Source organism: Sorex araneus, chromosome 2, assembly GCF_027595985.1.
Source record: "Sorex araneus isolate mSorAra2 chromosome 2, mSorAra2.pri, whole genome shotgun sequence".
In the NCBI taxonomy this organism is placed as follows: Eukaryota; Metazoa; Chordata; class Mammalia; order Eulipotyphla; family Soricidae; genus Sorex; species Sorex araneus.
In genome coordinates this window covers 157,130,062-157,138,627 of record NC_073303.1, presented here as the reverse complement: position 1 = coordinate 157,138,627, position 8,566 = coordinate 157,130,062, and positions in this window count along the sequence as shown.

Genomic DNA, 8,566 nt, shown 5'->3' with positions numbered 1-8,566 from the left:
GATTAATAACACCCAAATTTCCAAAGAAAAAATAAAATTATGTCATGCAGCTTCTCTACTTCCATTTTTAAGTAACTCTTTTACACTACTTTTGACAAATTAGATGCAAAAATAGCTGTGTAGAAATATTTGTAATAATTTTTAATTATTGAAATTCTTATGATGCTTACCATTTTTTGCTCTTTTGTTTTGTATTCCAGTGAGCAAAAGGTCAATAAGATTTTCCCATATCTAAAATTTGTAGAAATATAGAACTATTTAAAATTCCTTTTCCAACTGATTTATTTGATAATTATTTTTAAAAATTTTTATTAGTGGGCCTGGAGCAATAGCACAGCGGGTAGGGTGTTTGTCTTGCACATGGCTGACCCGGGTTTGATTCCCAGCGTCCCAATGGTCCCCTGAGCACCGCCAGGGGTAATTCCTGAATGCAAAGCCAGGAGTAGCCCCTGTGCACCACCAGGTGTGACCAAAAAAGCCAAAAAAAAATTTTGTTACAGACTTACAAACTTTCATGCTTACGTTTCAGTCATACAATGATCGTGTACATCAGTGCCCATTTTCCACCACCTCCATCAGTGCACATTTTCCACCACCAATGGTCCCAGCATCCCTCCTACCACCCCCCACCCCGTACCCTTCTCTGTGGTGGGGCATTCCCTTTTGTTCTTTCTCTCTTTTTGGACGTTGTGGTTTGCAATAGAGGTATTAAATGGCCATCATGTTCAGCCTATAGTCTACTTTCAGGCTGCACCTCCCATTCCAAGGGTGCCCTCCTAGAACCTTTACTTGGTAGTCCCTTCTATATGTGATCTGCCTCCTTTACCCCCAGTATGTGAGACTGGCTTCTAAACTGTGGAGTAATCCTTCTGGTATTTATCTCTACTGTTCTTGGATGTTAGTCTCCGATTCTGTTACTTTATATTCCACAAATGAGTGCAGAATTTCCATGTCGGTCCCTCTCTTTCTGACTCATTTCACTTAACATGGTACTTTCCATGTTGATCAACCTTTATGCAAATTTCATGACTTCATCTTTTCTAACAGCTGCATAGTATTCCTTTCTGTAGATGTACCAGAGTTTCTTTAACCAGTCATCTGTTCTTGGACACTCGTTTTTTTCCCCTGATCCTGGCTACCGTAAACAGTGCTGCAATGAACATATAAGTGCAGATGTCATTTCTAGTGTACTTTTTTGCATCTCTGAAATGTATTTCCAGAAGTGGTATTACTGGGTCTAATAGGAGATCAATTTCTAATTCTTTCAGGAGAGTAAATATTGTTTTCCAAAAGGGCTGAACCAGTCGGCATTCCCACCAGCAATTAAGGAGAATCCCTTTCTCTCCACATCCACACCAACACTGCTTGCTTTTGTTCTTTTGGATGTGGGTCAGTCTCTATGGTGTGATATGGTTATCTCATTGTTGTTTTGATCTGCATCTCCCTGATGATTAGTGACAAGGAGCATTTTTTCCATGTGTATTTTGTCCATTCAGATTTCTTCTTTGAGAAAGTTTCTGTTCATTTCATCACCCTATTTTCTGATGGGGTTGGATATTTTCTTCTTGTGGAGTTCAACCAGTGCGTTGTAAATCCTTGATATCAACCCCTTATGAAATGGGTATTAGGTGAATATACTTTTCCATTCTGTAAACTGTTTTTTTTTATTCTGGTCACTGCATCTTTTGAGGTGCAGAAACTTCTCAGTTTAAGGTAGTTCCATTTGTTTATCACTGTTTCCACTTGCTTGATCAATGGAGTTTCACCTTCAAAGAGACCTTTAGCTTCAGTGTTGTGGAGAATTTTGCCAGCCTTGTCTTCCATGTACCTGATGGATTCTGGTCTGATGTTGAGGTCTTTAATCCATTTTGATCTGACTTTTGTGCATGGTGTTAAGTAGAGGTCTGAGCCTAGTTTTTTTTGAATAGAGCTCTCCAGTATTTGATAATTATCTTGACTATAATTATGTACTAAACAAATATAGGTGTAGCTTCTATATTTTTTCCTAAATTTTGTTTTTGTTTGTCTGTGTGGGAAGGAGGTGGATACAGCCAAAGATTCTCAGGGCTTACTCCTCTCTGCATTTATGGATTAGTTCTGGCCAGGTTTGGCTGGACTCTATGGGTGCCAGCCTTAGAACCTAGGTAAGCACATGCAAGACAAGCACTTTGCTTGCTGTACTATTTTTTCCAGCCCTAATTGTGTAGCTTCTTATCTCAGACTTTTATTGATTAAAAAAATGAAGTCGATAATTTCTACATGTATTTTCTGTTCTTTTTATACTAGGTAGAAGTGCCTTTATGCCAGATAGAAAGGCAAATGTAAAAACCTAGTAATTGCTGCTTAGAGTGTGGTCCATGATATAAGAGACCATTTCCAGAAGAAATTATTGAGTTGGGAGAATGAGCAGGGAATTACTCTCTGTTTTGTTTCTGTTGTTTCTTGTTCCACTGAATGTCATCTTTTTTGTCTGAGGGGCATGTCTGCAGGCACGTTCCCTGGGAACACAACTCTTTACTATTAAACGTGTTATCTATTGCACAGCATATTAGTGAGGCTATTTTTTATTGCTACAGAAATACCTTTAAATATGTACATATTTTAATATATAGTCCATATATATCCATGTAAATGTGTGCATGTATATAATATAGTAATGTGGTAGTAAGTGCTAGTAAGGTAGTAGAGAGGATAGTAGAGTTGATATATATGGGCCAGTGAGACAATAAGAGAGAATATAAGGAACTAGCTTTACATGCAGCTGGCCTTGGTTCATGCTTGTAACCCTTTATGATCCTGTAAGCGACACCAGAAGTGATCCCTGAATACAAAGCTAGGAGAATAAAACCTCAAAATTAAGAAACTAAGGAAAATCCTGAATTTTGCTATACTTGGTTTCTTATTTTAAGATCAAAAGAATTAAAAATTTCAATATTATGGATTAGAAAAACATTAAAGATAACATGAGTGCTTATTTTCATATTGCTAAACTCACATTATACACACTGAAGCACAGACACACACATAAGCAAATACATATATTCTAGCTATGTTGGGTGCCTAGGGCAGTGGTGGAAATGGTGTGAGTATATGTGTATGAGTGTATGTGTATGAGTGTGTGTGTGTGTGTGTGTGTGTGTGTGAGTTGGATTTAATTCTGGAAATAGAACTCAGGATTTTACACACTTCGAACATATGTTCTACAACTTTAACTGCCTCCCTGGTCCACTTTTAAAATTTTTAAATGTATTTGAAAATTAAAATTATATGCTCAAGGGGCTTTGTGATATGCTTTATTTTTTAACTGCATAATTTGTATCTGAAAATAGACATGGGTAATATAAATTGTTGGGGATATTGTAGACCCGATAATAAGTACTGCTGTGTATAGATGAATATTATTTAACAAGGCATTTTTAAGCATACAAAAAAGGTAGGTAATTACGGATTTGTGATACACAGTGAAAATAATACATAGAGTGTCTTCATAGTGTTTCTGAATAATTTTTCCACAAGTAATGTTAGATTCTGGCAATCAAATTGCTGATTCCATTGCATAATTAAAATAACAGCTAACCAGCTAGAATCCTTTTGCTGTGAATTTCAGATCCCTTTTCTCATAATGACCTTTGCATCAGCCAATGTAAGCAACTGAGAAACCTGACAACAAAACATTCTGACTTAATTATGTGCTATTTGCAGCTGTTCGAAATGGCATTATGGCAGAACCAATAAATAAAACTTAATATCTTACAAGGTAATGTTCCCTGCAGATCTGCATGTTTTGTAATGTTTTGCTAAATATGATGTAAAATTCCTGTGTATCTTTGAATTCATAACACTTGAAACTTAGCAGTCACTTCTAGGTTATCATACTTACACTAACTTTCAGTCTGTTAGGTCTTTCACTCAAATCTCTTATCAGTTCATGCTTTCATAGCCTCAGTAGAGCTAACAATTTGCATGCCAACATGCAGCTGTAACCATCTCTATGACTGTACATAATTATCTTAAAATATAGATTCTTTCAATGAGATATATGAAACTACCGAGTAGAGAATGACCACTTATAGAGAATGACCACTTATTCTATGTTTCCAATTCATTAGCTTTACCTGATTTTTCTTTTCTTTGTCCTATTAAAACCTTTCTTTGTTAGCATTTTTGTAATACAAATTATCTAACTTATCCTTTGTCATTCATAGCATTTGAGTTCATTGATTATCGCCCTTCTACTTTCTGATATCTATTGTCCATTGTCCATTGAGCCCAACTAAAACAGGTTAGAATAAACTAAATATTCACACACAAAAAGAAACTACTTGTCCCCTCTACTTCCACTGAATATGCCTAATCATGTTGGGAGCTTAACCTTCCACCTTTGCCTGCCTCTAATCAGTGAACTGTCTGATACAATAGCAAATAAAGAATTCTTCAGTTGCTTACAAAGTTGTAAAGACTTTGTCAACCTCTTGTGAAAAATGCAAAACAAAGGGACATTTAAAGAAAATATTCCATGATTTAGTTTTATCTTGAATTTCTATAATACATGTTTTTACATGGATTGTGAGTAAATGAAATGACTATAATAAATTGTGTTTGACTTGCTTACATCAATTACCAATCCCGCATTCATGCTGTCAAGGACAGGAAGGAAGTCTTTTAAAAAATAAAATTGTTATGGGAAACGAAGGGGCTTGTGGTCATAATAAAAAATGAACACAAATACATTTGTACATGAAAAATTCTTTTTTATTACAGTGTCATAGCCTCATTACAGAATTCTCTGTCCAGTTGGTACATATCTTACTCAAATAACTACCATGAGAGTAACTAGCTTTCCTCTAAGATTCAGATTTATTTATTTTGCTTTTGGGGTCATACCCAAAAATGCCTAGGGGTTACTCTTGGCTGTACCCTCAGAAATACTGCTGGCGGTGCTCAGGAGACCATATGGGATGCTGGGAATTGAACCCGGGTTGGCCGAGTGCAAGGCAAACGCCCTACCTGTTGTGCTATTGCTCCAGCCTCTCAGATTTATTTCTGATGAAACATTGAAATATAGTATTATCTGCATCACTGTCAAAAAAGGTATTCTATTTTTAACAACCAGAAATTTGGAAAAGAAATTAAATTTAAGTTACTACATCAATAAATTTTATTAAAAACTTTTTTCATTTTAATGTTAAGTGAATTTTTAACTAAATTTATTGGATTTATTTAAAATTTGCCTTTTTTCAATTTTGAGAAAAACTATGTTAATAATCCAAATAATTTAGCAAACTACCTTTCTCTAGGTTTATAAATTTAACAAAGTGATCCCTGGGTCTTGCCTATATATAACTGGAAAGTATATGCTTTTTAAATAAATTTTACTGTATATGAAGATTTTTGCCTGTTCAGAATTTTGGGCCAAACAAAATTCTACACCAAGCATAGTTTTGGGTTTATGCTTTACTTATCTTGCATACTTACATAATTTGTTGCTTTCATTTAAGTTACAGCTTAAATAGATGTTGTTTGAGTACTTTTTGGACTTCTCCTATAAACATCAAATGTACCTAATTAAGGGTTATCAATTATATATAAAGAGTACCTAGAATTAACCAGAGTTAACATAGTCTTTATTCTTTTATCGAGTCATAATTTTTCCAATCAAGTAGTTAAATTGTGTGACAAGAGTATGTTAAATGTAATGTTTAAGATAATCAAGAAATAACTCATACTATTTATGTAGTTAATTCTGGGAAGTATGCTAGAGTACAAATGTTAAAGCTTTAATATTGGCTAGAAAGCAGTAACCAAGAAATTAACTACTATCAGTCATTTTACGCAAGTCAATGTGTCTATTCTTTGGAGTAACATTGACAAGTTGAGGAATAAATTAATTTTTAAATCTCCCAGGCTTTCTTTACTAATAAAACAATAGCTTTTTAAAAAAGATCTCAGTGGATTTAGATAAGCTTACATTACTTCCAAGGATCTGACTTAATTCTTAAGATTAATTTATGCTTTAGGGAAATTCAGTTAATTTTTAAATTGATATTTGTTCTATGTCACCGTTGAGTCTATTCTATTAGTAAAAACTTTAAATAAATATTTCATTTTTATTTTAAAATGTTATCATTAAAGTTAATGTTGCACAATAAAATATAAAAAAGTTAAATGTGATTTTATGCCTACTTTTTTCAATGCTAAAATATCTGCATAATAAATGAATAAAAAACTCTTCTTCATTCCTTTGTAATAATACTAAAATTTTTACAGTAGAATCTCAGGTGACTCCAACACTAGCAATATAAGATTAACTGTTCGCCTCCAGCTTCTCTAAAATAAACTGCATTTTAAATTCCAAATTGAAGGAATCAAGTATAAGATATAATCATAATCAAAATAGTTTGTGTTAATTTCAAGTGTGACACACATAAAAACTCAGACACTAGTATATCTGGTTAGAAAGCTACTTTTGATTAACGAAATCATGCCATATTAGTTACCAATAATCAATTACATGCTAAGAATCTTAATTAGTCATGATGGCATATAATAAATGAGTTTCTACTTGTACACTTTACTATAATACTGAAAAAGCTTTATTGATATATTCTCTCTTGGTTCCTAATGTGTATCCATTGATTTAAATAGAATAGTAAGTCCTCTTTCCAAACCATAAAACAATTTCACAGTTCAACAAATAAAGGAGTTTCCTTCTATAGTACTCGTGGTGTTGAATCTTTGAATCACTCATGTTTGGTCTCTGTATTTCTCATGCTAATGCCTCCAAAAAAAGAAATACATTATAAATTGTTTCTTCTCATATATAATAATTTCCAATTGCTAAAATAATAAGCATTTTCTTATAATCCTAACATTTTGGTTATAACCCTTTAGTATTACTTGTATCACTTGTATCACTTGTCATCCCGTTGTTCATTGATTTGATTGAGTGGGAGTCAGTACTGTATCCATTCCTCCCTGTTGTGTGCTAGTGTAGCCCAATGGTGTCTGCTCACTCCAGGAAAAGAAGAGCCTCAAACTGTTCATTTAGGGTCTGCACGAAGAAGTCTGACCATCTCGTTGGTGGGCAGCCACAAGTTCTTTTGATGTCCGGTGGAATCCAGTTGGTAACAGCGCTACTCCAGTGGTCATCTCTAAATCACATTACATGTCTGGTCCATCTGATTTTCGACACCTTGGCAAATGCGAAAATGTCCCTGATTCTTGATCACTGATGGAAGTTGGAATTCCGGATTCCTTCTCTCACATGAGTGAAACATGATATTCCAAGCATAGCTCTTTAGATTCCTCTTTGGGAGACCCAAATAGCATTTTCATCCTGTTTTTATAGGGCCCAGGTCTCTGAGGCGTACGTTAGTGCAGGAAGAACAGTGGAGTCAAAAAGATGTGCCTGGAGCCAGAGGTTCTAAATGACTTCTTTGAAACTCTTGAAGGCATTCCACGCTGCTCTCTTCATCCTGTGCAGTTCAGGTGCCAGGTCGTTTGTCATATTGGGTTCTCGACCTAGGTACACAAACTGCTACATTTGGAGATGCTTGTACCATTAAGGCCAAATGGAACATCAGGAGCTAATCTGTTTCTCATGATGATTGTCTTTGTGAGATTAAGCTGCAGTCTGACCTTTCCACACTCATGGTCGAAGTTGGCCAGAGTTTGTGCTGCTTGGCTGATATTTGGTGTTATTAGAATGATGTCATCAGTTGAGCAGAAGTGGTGTAGTTGCTGACCGTTTAGTATATGCAATTTAATTACAGAAATGAATTCTTCATAGTAATTCTTCTAGAAAGCACAAATGTTTTGTTTTGTTTAGTTTTCAAATTCCCAATGTATTTTAATATCAAAAGAAAATATGTCATTAAGTCCATGCCATGGGCTGGAGAGATAGCACAGTGAGTAGGGTGTTTGCCTTGCATGTGGCCGACCCAAGTTCAATTCCTCTGTCCCTCTCAGAGAGCCCAACAAGCTACCGAGAGTATCTCACCTGCATGGTAGAGCTTGGCAAGCTACCCGTGGTATAGTCAATATGCCAAAAACAGTAACAATGTAACAAGTAACAAGTCTCACAATGAAGACATTACTGATGCCTGCTCGAACAATCAATGAGCAATAGGATGATAGTGATACAGTGAATCCATGCAATCACTTTTCATATTAAGATTCATTAAATATTTCTATGTGAACTATTTATCTAATAAAAATCAATGGATATAACTTCTTTCATTTCTTCCTTCTGTACTACCTTTCTATTTCCCCCTTCTCTTTTTTTCATTTTTCTATTCCATATGAAGTTATAATGCATGCAACAAAAATAAAAACAATAGTAAAGATATGCATACTTAACAAAAAAATATGCTTTCTTTTTTTGTTTTGTTTTACAGTCACACTGGTGGTGGTCAGGGATTACTCAAGGCTCTGTATTCAGTGATAACCCCTGGAGAGTTCTGGGGAACATAGGAAATGCCAAGGCTCAAACACGGGTTAGCTGCTTGAGAGACAAATGCCCTACACATTCTACTATTACTCTGACTTGTAGAAATGAATTTTTTGT